Raw genomic sequence first — 17,203 nt, 5'->3', positions numbered from 1 at the left:
GTGCAGGGGGCAGCAGGGCCTGGGTTAACCTCTACATCACCAGAGGAGGAGTAGGATGAGGGTACGGCTAAAGGCTATAAGAACCTGGGGAATGGGAGTGGTGCAGGGGGCAGCAGGGCCTGGGTTAACCTCTACATCACCAGAGGAGGAGTAGGATGAGGGTACGGCTAAAGGCTTTAAGAACCTGGGGAATGGGAGTGGTGCAGGGGGCAGCAGGGCCTGGGTTAACCTCTACATCACCAGAGGAGGAGTAGGATGAGGGTACGGCTAAAGGCTTTAAGAACCTGGGGAATGGGAGTGGTGCAGGGGGCAGCAGGGCCTGGGTTAACCTCCACATCACCGGAGGAGGAGTAGGATGAGGGTACGGCTAAAGGCTATAAGAACCTGGGGAATGGGAGTGGTGCAGGGGGCAGCAGGGCCTGGGTTAACCTCTACATCACCAGAGGAGGAGTAGGATGAGGGTACGGCTAAAGGCTTTAAGAACCTGGGGAATGGGAGTGGTGCAGGGGGCAGCAGGGCCTGGGTTAACCTCTACATCACCAGAGGAGGAGTAGGATGAGGGTACGGCTAAAGGCTATCAGAACTGGTCGTCTAGTGCGTTAAGGAACAGAGAGTAAAAGGAGCATATTTCTGGGCGTGGAAGAATAGATTCAGGGCATAATGTGCAGACAGGGGTATGGTGGGATGCGGGTACAGCGGAGGTAAACCCAGGCACTGAGTGATGATAAGAGAGGTTAGCATCTCTGGGCGCACTAATTATGCTGGGTGAGGTCACTGCATGTGTGGGAGGAGGGACAAAGGAGGTATCTGAGGCATGTTGAGCGGGACTAGGGGCTCCGCAGTGAACTAAAACAATGGTAACTATCCTAAACAACAGTATACAAGGCATATTGACATTAGAGAGAGACATAAAGCAATCACAGGTGTTGATTGGGAGAGCTAGCTAAGACAACAATGGGTAAGACAACAACAGCAGGTAAAATGGCGATGAATGGGCAGAGAGAATCGGTTAACTACACACAGGGTCTGAGTTCGGGGCTGGGGGCCGACAGATAAACAAAGAAAAATAATCAAAATGGAGTTCCGTGATTAATGGACAGTCCAGCAGGCATCAGCTATGTAGCCAAGTGATCATAGGGTCCGGTGAACAGCAATAGATGGAACAGGGAAGCCGCGGGGTAGTCGTTGCTACGCTACGCTATCACGCGGGAGACACGGCGTTTAAAGTTAGCAGTCCGGGGTAGGTGGAAGCGTCTGCGCACCAACGTCAAAAACCTCATCCCAACTGTAAAGTATGGTGGAGGGAATATCATGCTTTGGAGATGCTTTGCTGCCTCAGGGCCTGGACAGCTTGCTATCATCGACTGAAAAATGAATTCCCGAGTTTATCAAGACATTTTGCAGGAGAATGTTAGGCTATCTGTCCGGCCAATTTGAAGCTCAACAGAAGTTGGGTGACGCAACAGGACAACGACCCAAAAGACAGAAGTAAATCAACAACAGAACGGCTTCAACAGAAGAAAATACGCCTTCTGGATTGGCCCAGTCAGAGTCCTGACCTCAACCCGATTCAGATGCTGTGGTATGACCTCAAGAGAGCAGTTCACACCAGACATCCCAAGAATATTGCTGAACTGAAACAGTTTTGTAAAGAGGAACGGTCCAAAATTCCTCCTGACCGTTGTGCAGGTCTGATCCTCAACAACAGAAAACGTCTGTTTGAGGTTATTGCTGCCAAAGGAGGGTCAATCAGTTATTAAATCCAAGGGTGCACATACTTTCCCCACCCTGCACTGTGAATGTTTACACGGCGTGTTCAATAAAGACATGAAAACGTTTAATTGTTTGTGTGTTATTAGTTTAACCAGACTGTGTTTTGTCTATTGTAGTGACTTAGATCAGATCAAATTCGATAACCAATTTATGCAGAAATCCAAAGGGTTTTCATACTTTTTCTTGCCACTGTACATCGTTTCATATAGAACATTGTAGGGTATCCGAACAAAAACGCGTATTTTCACCAATGGGTAAAAATAAAATGTTAATTATGTAGATACTCCTCTAAGAAAACGAATGGGCCAAACCTCATGTCTCTCTCCGTTCAAAACAGATTGGGAGTTTATACCCTTGTAGGTTTACTAGAATTAGAGTGACTAAATCAAAATGGAGGCCTAAGGGGGGAAAAAAAATTGGTAAAAAATCTAGAAAATAGCGTTGTCAGCTAGACTGGACGCTGTGAGATAATACGACTAGCTCACTGCTGTGAATTTATGTCTCTTCTCAAGTCCGCTGGGCATAAAACATAGAGGTAAAACAGATATCGATTTTGAGACATAACATGGAGTATTTTGATATTTTAGTATACATCTTTCATATTAATGCATAATTCATTCCTGAATGTTTTTTTTTTTTTTTTAAGATTTCTCACAAGAAAGAAGCGTTTCTCTGTGAAATGTTAACGTAGCTCAGAGTACCACAAGCTTTTTATTTCAAACCTATTCCATTTAATCCAGCTCGTGTCTTTCTAATTTAATCCAGCTCGTGTTTTTCTAATTTAATCCAGCTCGTGTTTTTCTAATTTAATCCAGCTCGTGTTTTTCTAATTTAATCCAGCTCGTGTTTTTCTAATTTAATCCAGCTCGTGTCTTTCTAATTTAATCCAGCTCGTGTTTTTCTAATTTAATCCAGCTCGTGTTTTTCTAATTTAATCCAGCTCGTGTTATGCTCATTTAGCTTTTTGTGACCTGTGGAAACAACTTTGCAGACAACGACCACAACATGTCAAATCCTAAAAAATGTACTGTCAACAGAGCTCGGTTATTATCGGATGTAATAGGTTACAACAGAGATCAGAGCTTATTATCAGATGTAATAGGTTACAACAGAGATCAGAGTTTATTATCGGATGTAATAGGTTACAACAGAGATCAGAGCTTATTATCAGATGTAATAGGTTACAACAGAGATCAGAGCTTATTATCAGATGTAATAGGTTACAACAGAGATCAGAGCTTATTATCAGATGTAATAGGTTACAACAGAGATCAGAGCTTATTATCGGATGTAATAGGTTACAACAGAGATCAGAGCTTATTATCGGATGTAATAGGTTACAACAGAGATCAGAGCTTATTATCGGATGTAATAGGTTACAACAGAGATCAGAGCTTATTATCGGATGTAATAGGTTACAACAGAGATCAGAGCTTATTATCAGATGTAATAGGTTACAACAGAGATCAGAGCTTATTATCAGATGTAATAGGTTACAACAGAGTTCGGTGCTTATTATCGGATATAATAGGATACAAAATCCGACTTTTTGGATGGAATGGTAATGTTGTTGGAGAAAGACCCCACTGAACGATTCAGAACATGAAGAATCCTAATTGTCTTGGTAAAATGTGTTTTATTACATAAGGAACTGGGCAGAGTGGTGGACACTTTATAATATATAGAGTACTTGCTTCTCTCTCCTCCATCTGTCCTCTCCTCTCTCTCTCTCCTCCCGCTTCCTCTCTCCATCTGTCCTCTCCTCCTCCTTCCTCTGTCCTCCCTCTCTCTCCTCCTCCTTCCTCTGTCCTCCCTCTCTCCTACTCCCGCTTCCTCTCTCCTCCATCTGTCCTCTCCTCCTTCCTCTCTCCTCCCTCTCTCTCCTCCTCCTTCCTCTGTCCTCCCTCTCTCCTCCTCCCGCTTCCTCTCTCCTCCCTCTCTCTCCTCCTCCTTCCTCTCTCCTCCTCCCGCTTCCTCTCTCCTCCATCTGTCCTCTCTCCTCCTTCCTCTCTCCTCCCTCTCTTCTCCCTCTCCTCCTCCCGTTTCCTCTCTCCTCCATCTGTCCTCTCCTCCTCCTTCCTCTCTCCTCCTCCCGCTTCCTCTCTCCTCCATCTGTCCTCTCTCCTCCTTCCTCTCTCCTCCCTCTCTCCTCCCTCTCCTACTCCCGCTTCCTCTCTCCTCCATCTGTCCTCTCCTCCTCCTTCCTCTCTCCTCCCTCACTCCGCCCTTTCCTTCTCTCCAGGCCCGTGAGTCAGTGTTAACCCTGTCGTCCAGTCAAACCGTTCTGAAGAGAGAAGTGTCAGAGCACCGTGACGCCCTAGAGAAGATGGCTGCCTTAAATGAAGCCTTAGCCAAGGACAAGAGAGAGCTCAACACCCAGGCACTACAGGTAGACTAAACCCTAACGCCCAGCCACTACAGGTAGACTAAACCCTAACGCCCAGCCACTACAGGTAGACTAAACCCTAACGCCCAGCCACTACAGGTAGACTAAACCCTAACGCCCAGCCACTACAGGTAGACTAAACCCTAACGCCCAGCCACTACAGGTAGACTAACGCCCAGCCACTACAGGTAGACTAAACCCTAACGCCCAGCCACTACAGGTAGACTAAACCCTAACGCCCAGCCACTACAGGTAGACTAACGCCCAGCCACTACAGGTAGACTAACGCCCAGCCACTACAGGTAGACTAAACCCTAACGCCCAGCCACTACAGGTAGACTAACGCCCAGCCACTACAGATAGACTAACTCCCAGCCACTACAGGTAGACTAACGCCCAGCCACTACAGATAGACTAACTCCCAGCCACTACAGGTAGACTAACGCCCAGCCACTACATGTAGACTAAACCCTAACGCCCAGCCACTACAGGTAGACTAAACCCTAACGCCCAGCCACTACAGGTAGACTAAATCCTAAAGCCCAGCCACTACAGGTGGACTAATGCCCAGCCACTACAGGTGGACTAACGCCCAGCCACTACAGGTAGACTATACCCTAACGCCCAGCCACTACAGGTAGACTAAACCCTAACGCCCAGCCACTACAGGTAGACTAAACCCTAACGCCCAGCCACTACAGGTAGACTAAACCCTAACGCCCAGCCGCTACAGGTGGACTAAACCCTGACGCCCAGCCACTACAGGTAGACTAAACCCTAACGCCCAGCCACTACAGGTAGACTAAACCCTAACGCCCAGCCACTACAGGTAGACTAAACCCCAACGCCCAGCCACTACAGGTAGACTAAACCCTGACGCCCAGCCGCTACAGGTAGACTAATGCGCAGCCACTACAGGTAGACTAAACCCTAACGCCCAGCCACTACAGGTAGACTAAACCCTAACACCCAGCCACTACAGGTAGACTAAACCCTAACGCCCAGCCACTACAGGTAGACTAACGCCCAGCCACTACAGGTAGACTAAACCCTAACGCACAGCCACTACAGGTAGACTAACGTCCAGCCACTACAGGTAGACTAAACCCTAACGCCCAGCCACTGCAGGTAGACTAAACCCTAACGCCCAGCCACTACAGGTAGACTAACGCCCAGCCACTACAGGTAGTCTAAACCCTAACGCACAGCCACTACAGGTAGACTAACGCCCAGCCACTACAGGTAGACTAAACCCTAACGCCCAGCCACTACAGGTAGACTAAACCCTAACGCCCAGCCACTACAGGTAGACTAAACCCTAACGCCCAGCCGCTACAGGTAGACTAACCCCTAACGCCCAGCCACTACAGGTAGACTAAACCCTAACGCCCAGCCGCTACAGGTAGACTAACCCTAACGCCAAGCCACTACAGGTAGACTAAACCCTAACGCCCAGCCGCTACAGGTAGACTAAACCCCAACGCCCAGCCACTACAGGTGGACTAAACCCTAACGCCCAGCCGCTACAGGTGGACTAAACCCTAACGCCCAGCCACTACAGGTAGACTAAACCCTGACGCCCAGCCACTACAGGTAGACTAACGCCCAGCCACTACAGGTGGACTAACGCCCAGCCACTACAGGTAGCCTAACGCCCAGCCACTACAGGTGGACTAAACCCTGACGCCCAGCCACTACAGGTAGACTAAACCCTAACGCCCAGCCACTACAGGTAGACTAAACCCTAACGCCCAGCCACTACAGGTAGACTAAACCCTAACGCCCAGCCACTACAGGTGGACTAAACCCTAACGCCCAGCCACTACAGGTAGACTAAACCCTGACGCCCAGCCAATACAGGTAGACTAAACCCTAACGCCCAGCCACTACAGGTAGACTAAACCCTAACGCCCAGCCACTACAGGTAGACTAAACCCTAACACCCAGCCACTACAGGTAGACTAAACCATAACGCCCAGCCACTACAGGTAGACTGAACCCTAACGCCCAGCCACTACAGGTAGACTAACGCCCAGCCAATACAGGTAGACTAAACCCTAACGCCCAGCCACTACAGGTAGACTAAACCCTAACGCCCAGCCACTACAGGTGGAATAAACCCTAACGCCCAGCCGCTACAGGTAGACTAAACCCTTAACGCCCAGCCGCTACAGGTAGACTAACCCCTAACGCCCAGCCGCTACAGGTAGACTAAACCCTAACGCCCAGCCACTACAGGTAGACTAAACCCTAACGCCCAGCCACTACAGGTAGACTAAACCCTAACGCCCAGCCACTACAGGTGGACTAAACCCTAACGCCCAGCCACTACAGGTAGACTAAACCCTAACGCCCAGCCACTACAGGTAGACTAAACCCTAACGCCCAGCCACTACAGGTGGACTAAACCCTAACGCCCAGCCACTACAGGTAGACTAAACCCTAACGCCCAGCCACTACAGGTAGACTAAACCTGGACGCCCAGCCACTACAGGTAGACTAAACCCTAACGCCCAGCCACTACAGGTAGACTGAACCCTAACGCCCAGCCACTACAGGTAGACTAAACCCTAACGCCCAGCCACTACAGGTAGACTAACCCCTAACGCCCAGCCACTACAGGTAGACTAAACCCTAACGCCCAGCCACTACAGGTAGACTAAACCCTAACGCCCAGCCACTACAGGTAGACTAAACCCTAACGCCCAGCCACTACAGGTAGACTAAACCCTAACGCCCAGCCACTACAGGTAGACTAACTCCCAGCCACTACAGGTAGACTAACGCCCAGCCACTACAGGTAGACTAAACCCTAACGCCCAGCCACTACAGGTAGACTAAACCGTAACGCCCAGCCACTACAGGTAGACTAAATCCTAAAGCCCAGCCACTACAGGTGGACTAATGCCCAGCCACTACAGGTAGACTAAACCCTAACGCCCAGCCACTACAGGTAGACTAACGCCCAGCCACTACAGATAGACTAACTCCCAGCCACTACAGGTAGACTAACGCCCAGCCACTACAGGTAGACTAAACCCTAACGCCCAGCCACTACAGGTAGACTAAACCCTAACGCCCAGCCACTACAGGTAGACTAAACCCTAACGCCCAGCCACTACAGGTAGACTAAACCCTAACGCCCAGCCACTACAGGTAGACTAAACCCTAACGCCCAGCCACTACAGGTAGACTAACGCCCAGCCACTACAGATAGACTAACTCCCAGCCACTACAGGTAGACTAACGCCCAGCCACTACAGGTAGACTAAACCCTAACGCCCAGCCACTACAGGTAGACTAAACCCTAACGCCCAGCCACTACAGGTAGACTAAATCCTAAAGCCCAGCCACTACAGGTGGACTAATGCCCAGCCACTACAGGTGGACTAACGCCCAGCCACTACAGGTAGACTATACCCTAACGCCCATCCACTACAGGTAGACTAAACCCTAACGCCCAGCCACTACAGGTAGACTAAACCCTAACGCCCAGCCGCTACAGGTGGACTAAACCCTGACGCCCAGCCACTACAGGTGGACTAAACCCTAACGCCCAGCCACTACAGGTAGACTAAACCCTAACGCCCAGCCACTAAAGGTAGACTAAACCCTAACGCCCAGCCGCTACAGGTGGACTAATGCCCAGCCACTACAGGTGGACTAACGCCCAGCCACTACAGGTAGACTAAACCGTAACGCCCAGCCACTACAGGTAGACTAACCCTAACGCCCAGCCGCTACAGGTAGACTAAACCCTAACGCCCAGCCACTACAGGTAGACTAAACCCTAACGCCCAGCCACTACAGGTAGACTAAACCCTAACGCCCAGCCGCTACAGGTAGACTAAACCCTGACGCCCTGCCACTACAGGTAGAATAAACCCTAACACCCACCCATACAGGTAGACTAAACCCTAATGCCCAGCCACTACAGGTAGACTAAACCCTAACGCCCAGCCACTACAGGTGGACTAAACCCTAACGCCCAGCCACTACAGGTAGACTAAACCCTAACGCCCAGCCACTACAGGTAGACTAAACCCTGATGCCCAGCCACTACAGGTAGACTAAACCCTAACGCCCAGCCACTACAGGTAGACTGAACCCTAACGCCCAGCCACTACAGGTAGACTAAACCCTAACGCCCAGCCACTACAGGTAGACTAACCCCTAACGCCCAGCCACTACAGGTGGACTAAACCCTAACGCCCAGCCACTACAGGTAGACTAAACCCTAACGCCCAGCCACTACAGGTAGACTAAACCCTAACGCCCAGCCACTACAGGTAGACTAAACCCTAACGCCCAGCCACTACAGGTAGACTAAACCCTAACGCCCAGCCACTACAGGTAGACTAAACCCTAACGCCCAGCCACTACAGGTAGACTAACGCCCAGCCACTACAGATAGACTAACTCCCAGCCACTACAGGTAGACTAACGCCCAGCCACTACAGGTAGACTAAACCCTAACGCCCAGCCACTACAGGTAGACTAAACCCTAACGCCCAGCCACTACAGGTAGACTAAATCCTAAAGCCCAGCCACTACAGGTGGACTAATGCCCAGCCACTACAGGTAGACTAAACCCTAACGCCCAGCCACTACAGGTAGACTAACGCCCAGCCACTACAGATAGACTAACTCCCAGCCACTACAGGTAGACTAACGCCCAGCCACTACAGGTAGACTAAACCCTAACGCCCAGCCACTACAGGTAGACTAACCCCTAACGCCCAGCCACTACAGGTAGACTAAACCCTAACGCCCAGCCACTACAGGTAGACTCAACCCTAATGCCCAGCCACTACAGGTAGACTAAACCCTAACGCCCAGCCACTACAGGTAGACTAAACCCTAACGCCCAGCCGCTACAGGTAGACTAAACCCTAACGCCCAGCCGCTACAGGTGGACTAAACCCTGACGCCCAGCCACTACAGGTGGACTAAACCCTAATGCCCAGCCACTACAGGTAGACTAAACCCTAACGCCCAACCGCTACAGGTGGACTAAACCCTAACGCCCAGCCGCTACAGGTAGACTAAACCCTAACGCCCAGCCAGTACAGGTAGACTAAACCCTAACGCCCAGCCACTACAGTTGGACTAAACCCTAACGCCCAGCCACTACAGGTAGACTAAACCCTAACGCCCAGCCACTACAGGTAGACTAAACCCTAACGCCCAGCCACTACAGGTAGACTAAACCCCTAACGCCCAGCCACTACAGGTAGACTAAACCCCTAACGCCCAGCCGCTACAGGTGGACTAAACCCTAACGCCCAGCCGCTAGAGGTAGACTAAACCCTAAGCTCCAGCCACTACAGGTAGACTAAACCTTAACGCCCAGCCACTACAGGTAGACTAAACCCTAACGCCCAGCCACTACAGGTAGACTAAAGCCTAACGCCCAGCCACTACAGGTAGACTAAACCCTAACGCCCAGCCGCTACAGGTAGACTAACGCCCAGCCGCTACAGGTAGACTCAACCCTAACGCCCAGCCACTACAGGTAGACTAAACTCTAACGCCCAGCCACTACAGGTAGACTAAACCCTGACGCCCAGCCGCTACAGGTAGAATAAACCCTAACGCCCAGCCGCTACAGGTAGACTAAATCCTAACGCCCAGCCACTACAGGTGGACTAATGCCCATTCACTACAGGTGGACTAACGCCCAGCCACTACAGGTAGACTATACCCTAACGCCCAGCCACTACAGGTAGACTAAACCCTAACGCCCAGCCACTACAGGTAGACTAAACCCTAACGCCCAGCCGCTACAGGTGGACTAAACCCTGACGCCCAGCCACTACAGGTGGACTAAACACTAACGCCCAGCCACTACAGGTAGACTAAACCCTAACGCCCAGCCACTAAAGGTAGACTAAACCCTAACGCCCAGCCGCTACAGGTGGACTAATGCCCAGCCACTACAGGTGGACTAACGCCCAGCCACTACAGGTAGACTAAACCCTAACGCCCAGCCACTACAGGTAGACTAACCCTAACGCCCAGCCACTACAGGTAGACTAAACCCTAACGCCCAGCCACTAAAGGTAGACTAAACCCTAACGCCCAGCCGCTACAGGTGGACTAATGCCCAGCCACTACAGGTGGACTAACGCCCAGCCACTACAGGTAGACTAAACCCTAACGCCCAGCCACTACAGGTAGACTAACCCTAACGCCCAGCCACTACAGGTAGACTAAACCCTAACGCCCAGCCACTACAGGTAGACTAAACCCTAACGTCCAGCCACTACAGGTAGACTAAACCCTAACGCCCAGCCACTACAGGTAGACTAAACCCTAACGCCCAGCCGCTACAGGTAGACTAAACCCTAACGCCCAGCCACTACAGGTAGACTCAACCCTAACGCCCAGCCACTACAGGTAGACTAAACCCTAACGCCCAGCCACTACAGGTAGACTAAACCCTGACGCCCAGCCACTACAGGTAGACTAAACACTAACGCCCAGCCGCTACAGGTAGACTAAACCCTAACGCCCAGCCGCTACAGGTAGACTAAACCCTAACGCCCAGCCGCTACAGGTAGACTAAACCCTAACGCCCAGCCACTACAGGTAGACTAACGCCCAGCCACTACAGGTAGACTAAACCCTAACGCCCAGCCACTACAGGTAGACTAAACCCTAACGCCCAGCCAATACAGGTAGACTAAACCTTAACGCCCAGCCGCTACAGGTAGACTAAACCCTAACGTCCAGCCACTACAGGTAGACTAAACCCTAACGCCCAGCCGCTACAGGTAGACTTAACCCTAACGCCCAGCCGCTACAGGTGGACTAAACCCTAACGCCCAGCCACTACAGGTAGACTAAACCCTAACGCCCAGCCCCTACAGGTAGACTAAACCCTGACGCCCAGTCACTTCAGGTGGACTAAACCCTGACGCCCAGCCACTACAGGTGGACTAAACCCTAACGCCCAGCCACTACAGGTAGACTAAACCCTAACGCCCAGCCACTAAAGGTAGACTAAACCCTAACGCCCAGCCGCTACAGGTGGACTAATGCCCAGCCACTACAGGTGGACTAACGCCCAGCCACTACAGGTAGACTAAACCCTAACGCCCAGCCACTACAGGTAGACTAACCCTAACGCCCAGCCACTACAGGTAGACTAAACCCTAACGCCCAGCCGCTACAGGTAGACTAAACCCTAACGCCCAGCCACTAAAGGTAGACTAAACCCTAACGCCCAGCCGCTACAGGTAGACTAAACCCTGACGCCCAGCCGCTACAGGTAGACTAAACCCTGACGCCCAGCCACTACAGGTAGACTAAACCCTAACGCCCAGCCGCTACAGGTAGACTAAACCCTAACGCCCAGCCAATACAGGTAGACTAAACCTTAACGCCCAGCCGCTACAGGTAGACTAAACCCTAACGTCCAGCCACTACAGGTAGACTAAACCCTAACGCCCAGCCAATACAGGTAGACTAAACCTTAACGCCCAGCCGCTACAGGTAGACTAAACCCTAACGTCCAGCCGCTACAGGTAGACTAAACCCTAACTCCCAGCCACTACAGGTAGACTAAACCCTAACTCCCAGCCACTACAGGTAGACTAAACCCTGACGCCCAGTGCTTTGTTGCACTTTTACATCGATGTTGAAAATGTCATGTCCACTGTCAAATAAATGTTCCACATAAATAAATGTTCCACATAAATAAATGCTGCTGAACTGTGTCAGACAACTAGTCTAGAAATACAGAGAATGGTCTTGTTCTTCTTACCCTCAAGCTTGAGATGGAGATGGCTGACCTCCAGGGCCAGCTACAGGGACTAGAGTCAAAGGTCGTGACCCTTCGTAAGGAGCTTAACACCCAGTCCAGTGAGAGCACAGAGTTAAGGTAGGACATGATGCGACTTCCTCAAAGTAAACAGACCTTTAAGTCCCTTACAACTGTTTGGAATAATGTTAATTGCATCTGTTTTGAAGAATATATATGAACATTAAGTTTTCCTCAGTGCCTGTCTGTGAGGGCCGATTTGCGATCGTGATAGTTCCGGTCAGTGTTCCGTAATAGGGTGTGCGCGTGACAATCAATCGGTATCTTATCAATCAATGTATTTGGCCGTGTGCAGGACCCGTAGAGGATCAGAGCTGAGCTCCCTGCAGCAGCTGAGGGACAGAGAGAGGGAGCTGGAGAGAGAAGTGGAGACCCTACGGGAGGAGAAGGAGAGAGAAGTCACCGCTCTGCTGGAGGAGAGAGGAAAGGACGGAGAACGACTGGAACAGGTGAAGGAGAACAGTAGAGCGGCATCGAGTCTTCCTTCTGTTCACTTTGATTTATTTGTTGTTGTTGTTGCTGCATATTGTTCTTGATGTGGGTTACAGCTGTCTGTGCAGCACGGTGCAGTGTGTGAGGAGTTGAGAGGTCTACAGGCAGAGTTGTGTCATGCGACAGAGCAGCAGAGGAGGGCAGAGAGAGAGGCTGAGGAACTACTAAGAGAGAACCAGGAAGTGGCGGGGACTGTCCTCTCGCTGGAGAGAGAGAGAGACCAGCTGGGACAGGACATTGAGGAACTCAGGTGAATATCCTTTTCATGCTTTATAAATGTATAAAGTAAAGATTAAAAGCAGAAAATGTTATAAGGAAAACACTACCTTAAAGGGATAGTTGATCCAAACATGCTTTTCCTCTCACCCTGTAATCAGTCTATGTAAAAGGCTTGACAGTTTGTCACTCGTAGTAGTAGCATCGTAGTGGTGGTAGTAGTATCGTAGTGGTAGTAGTATCGTAGTGGTAGTAGTAGTATCGTAGTGGTAGTAGTATCGTAGTGGTAGTAGCATCGTAGTGGTAGTAGTAGTATCGTAGTGGTAGTAGTAGCATCGTAGTGGTAGTAGTAGCAGTAGTATCGTAGTGGTAGTAGTATCATAGTGGTAGTAGTAGTATCGTAGTGGTAGTAGTATCGTAGTGGTAGTAGTATCGTAGTGGTAGTAGTAGTATCGTAGTGGTAGTAGCATCGTAGTGGTAGTAGCATCGTAGTGGTAGTAGTAGTATCGTAGTGGTAGTAGTAGCATCGTAGTGGTGGTAGTAGTATCGTAGTGGTGGTAGTAGTATCGTAGTGGTGGTAGTAGTATCGTAGTGGTGGTAGTAGTATCGTAGTGGTAGTAGTATCGTAGTGGTAGTAGTAGTATCGTAGTGGTAGTAGTAGCATCGTAGTGGTAGTAGTAGTATCGTAGTGGTGGTAGTAGTATCGTAGTGGTAGTAGTAGTATCGTAGTGGTAGTGGTAGTAGTAGTATCGTAGTGGTAGTAGTAGCATCGTAGTGGTAGTAGTAGTATCGTAGTGGTAGTAGTAGTATTGTAGTATTATAGTAGTATTATTGTTGTGGTCTCTCCCTGTATGTATGAGTTGTATTTGTCTCTCCAGGATCCTGACGGTGTCCCAGCAGCACCAGTTAACCCAGGCCCAACAGCAGGTCTCTGGGCTGGAGGTAGAGAGTCTGCAGCTACAGGTCCAGGTCACCACGCTGCTCCAGACCAAGGATGTGTTGCAGGGTGAGCACTGACACTCGTTGCCTTAAAGATTAATCCCAATTTCCATTTGGCAGGAGACAGAAAGTCAAGGAGCTTACTTCCAGAATCTAAGCCTACTGTAGCCTACATTAAAAAATATGTCAAAAGTGCCACAGATTTAACTCTCTGTGAGTTGGGTTCTCCAGAACCAGCCCATTTATCCACATCTTGTACCTGTTGATTTTCAAGAGTTATTCAACTCATCATGGTTTTGTCGTATTGGTCCCTGATATCTATATCCTCCAGGGGAGGTCCAGTGTCTGAGGGGAGAGATGGAGAGAGGGAGGAGACAGACGGAGAAGGAGAAACAGGAGGAACGAGAGGAGAGAGAGAGGAGCCAGAGAGAGAGCGAGGTCTGGCATGCTGACCTGGAAAGGCTACAGTTACTGGTAGATCAGACGACAGAGAAAGGGACGAGAGAAGAGGAGGAACGGAGAGAAGAGAAGGAAGGATGGCAGAGCGAGAGGATGGCGTTGAGCTCGGAACTGGGGCACAGAGACGGAGAGGTGGTGGCGATGAAGAACAGGATGGAGGGATTGGAGAAAGAGAAGGAGGAGATGTCGTGTCTGTTGGAAGAGAGAGATGCAGAGCTGGAGAGACTAACCGCAGAACACAAGAGTCACCAACACAGAGAGAGAACACTGAAGGAGGAGGGGGAGAGATGGAGGGAGAGAGCAGAGGAGGGAGAGAGATGGAGGGAGAAAGCAGAGGAGAGAGCAGAGGAGGGAGAGAGATGGAGGGAGAAAGCAGAGGAGATAGCAAAAGAGGTGGAGAGATGGAGGGAGAAAGCAGAGGAGAGAGCAGAGGAGGGAGAGAGATGGAGGGAGAAAGCAGAGGAGGGAGAGAGATGGAGGGAGAAAGCAGAGGAGAGAGCAGAGGAGGGAGAGAGATGGAGGGAGAAAGCAGAGGAGAGAGCAAAAGAGGTGGAGAGATGGAGGGAGAGAGCAGAGGAGGGAGAGAGATGGAGGGAGAAAGCAGAGGAGGGAGAGAGATGGAGGGAGAAAGCAGAGGAGAGAGCAGAAGAGAGAGAGAGATGGAGGGAGAAAGCAGAGGAGGGAGAGAGATGGAGGGAGAAAGCAGAGGAGAGAGCAGAAGAGAGAGAGAGATGGAGGGAGAGAGCAGAGGAGGGAGAGAGATGGAGGGAGAAAGCAGAGGAGGGAGAGAGATGGAGGGAGAAAGCAGAGGAGAGATCAGAGGAGGGAGAGAGATGGAGGGAGAAAGCAGAGGAGATAGCAAAAGAGGTGGAGAGATGGAGGGAGAGAGCAGAGGAGGGAGAGAGATGGAGGGAGAAAGCAGAGGAGAGAGCAGAAGAGAGAGAGAGATGGAGGGAGAAAGCAGAGGAGGGAGAGAGATGGAGGGAGAAAGCAGAGGAGAGAGCAGAGGAGGGAGAGAGATGGAGGGAGAAAGCAGAGGAGAGAGGAAAAGAGGTGGAGAGATGGAGGGAGAAAGCAGAGGAGGGAGAGAGATGGAGGGAGAAAGCAGAGGAGGGAGAGAGATGGAGGGAGAAAGCAGAGGAGAGAGCAGAAGAGAGAGAGAGATGGAGGGAGAAAGCAGAGGAGGGAGAGAGATGGAGGGAGAGAGCAGAGGAGAGAGCAGAGGAGGTAGAGAGATGGAGGGAGAAAGCAGAGGAGTGGGAGAGAGAAAACGCGAGACTGAGTCAGCGGCTCACTGAAAAAGAGAAGAATAACAGCGAACAACTAAAAGCTGTAAAAAGAGAGAGTGAGAAGATAGCGGAACAACTGAAAAAGGAGGAGGTAGACGGAAGGAAGAGATCAGAGGAGATGAAAACTAGAATGATCTCACTGGAGGACGAAAGAGACAATCTGGAGAGGGAAATGGATGAAATGAGTCAGAGGTTTAAAGAAACAAAGAATAAACAGAGTGAACAACTGGAAGACAGAAGAAGAGAGATGGAGAAGGTGGCAGAACTTCTGAGAACAAAGGAAAGAGAGATGAGAAAGAGAGAGGAAGAGATGACACAGCTGAAAGCCATGGTCATGTCTCTGGAGGAAGAGTTGAAAGACATTGAGATATTAAAGGCAAACCTTCAGGCTTTAGAAGAGGCCAACGCCAAACTCCGGGACAAGGAGATAGAGGAAGAGAAGAAGACGGAAAAGAGAGAGGCAGGAGAGAGGGAGAGGACTGAGAGATTGAAAGAAGAGTTGGCACAGAAAGACGTGGAAGTACAGGAGCTCCGGAGCAGGATGGAGGAATTGGAGAAAGAGGAGGAGGAGATGTCGTGTCTGTTGGAAGAGAGAGATGCAGAGCTGGAGAGACTAACCGCAGAACACAAGAGTCACCAACACAGAGAGAGAACACTGAAGGAGGAGGGGGAGAGATGGAGGGAGAGAGCAGAGGAGGGAGAGAGATGGAGGGAGAAAGCAGAGGAGAGAGCACAGGAGGGAGAGAGATGGAGGGAGAGAGCAGAGGAGGGAGAGAGATGGAGGGAGAGAGCACAGGAGGGGGGAGAGATGGAGGGAGAAAGCAGAGGAGGGAGAGAGATGGAGGGAGAAAGCAGAGGAGAGAGCAGAGAGAGAGAGAGAGATGGAGGGAGAGAGCAGAGGAGGGAGAGAGATGGAGGGAGAAAGCAGAGGAGGGAGAGAGATGGAGGGAGAAAGCAGAGGAGAGAGCAGAGGAGGGAGAGAGATGGAGGGAGAAAGCAGAGGAGATAGCAAAAGAGGTGGAGAGATGGAGGGAGAGAGCAGAGGAGGGAGAGAGATGGAGGGAGAAAGCAGAGGAGAGAGCAGAAGAGAGAGAGAGATGGAGGGAGAAAGCAGAGGAGGGAGAGAGATGGAGGGAGAAAGCAGAGGAGGGAGAGAGATGGAGGGAGAGAGCAGAGGAGAGAGCAGAAGAGAGAGAGAGATGGAGGGAGAAAGCAGAGGAGTGGGAGAGAGAAAACGCGAGACTGAGTCAGCGGCTCACTGAAAAAGAGAAGAATAACAGCGAACAACTAAAAGCTGTAAAAAGAGAGAGTGAGAAGATAGCGGAACAACTGAAAAAGGAGGAGGTAGACGGAAGGAAGAGATCAGAGGAGATGAAAACTAGAATGATCTCACTGGAGGACGAAAGAGACAATCTGGAGGCAGAACTGAATAAAAATGAACTATTGAAGAACAAAATGTTTGCCGCGGAGAGAGAGAACACACAGCTCAGAGAGAGGGAGAGAGAAAGATACCAGGAGGAGAGTCTGAGAAAGAAGAGGAAGGAGTCAGAGGGAAGGGAGCGAGAGGAGAGACTGAGAGGAACGCTGGAGCTGAGAGAAGGAGAGGTTGAAGTCTTGAGAGTGAAGTTGATCGTCTTGGAAGAAGAGAGGGATGAGGGGAAGAGAGAGCGGCAGACACTAGAGGGGGAAGATGGAGAGACAGATGGCTCAGCTGAGGGAAAGAGAAGAGGAGGTAGAGAAACTGAGGGGAGGAGGAAGAGGAGGCAAGGGCGAGGCTACAGCAGAGAGAGGAAGAGTTGAGGAATCTGAAAGACAGAATGCACC

The 17,203-nt window shown here is 50.5% G+C and overlaps 1 pseudogene; it reads left to right on the top strand.

The window, feature by feature from the left end:
* LOC106591428 (trichohyalin-like) overlaps positions 1-17,203 on the top strand; it is a 64,962-nt pseudogene that overhangs the window by 40,924 nt on the left and 6,835 nt on the right.

Source organism: Salmo salar, chromosome ssa25, assembly GCF_905237065.1.
Source record: "Salmo salar chromosome ssa25, Ssal_v3.1, whole genome shotgun sequence".
NCBI classification, from domain to species: domain Eukaryota; kingdom Metazoa; phylum Chordata; class Actinopteri; order Salmoniformes; family Salmonidae; genus Salmo; species Salmo salar.
Note: the sequence above shows the minus strand (reverse complement) of the source record. Positions and strands in the feature narration are given on the sequence as shown.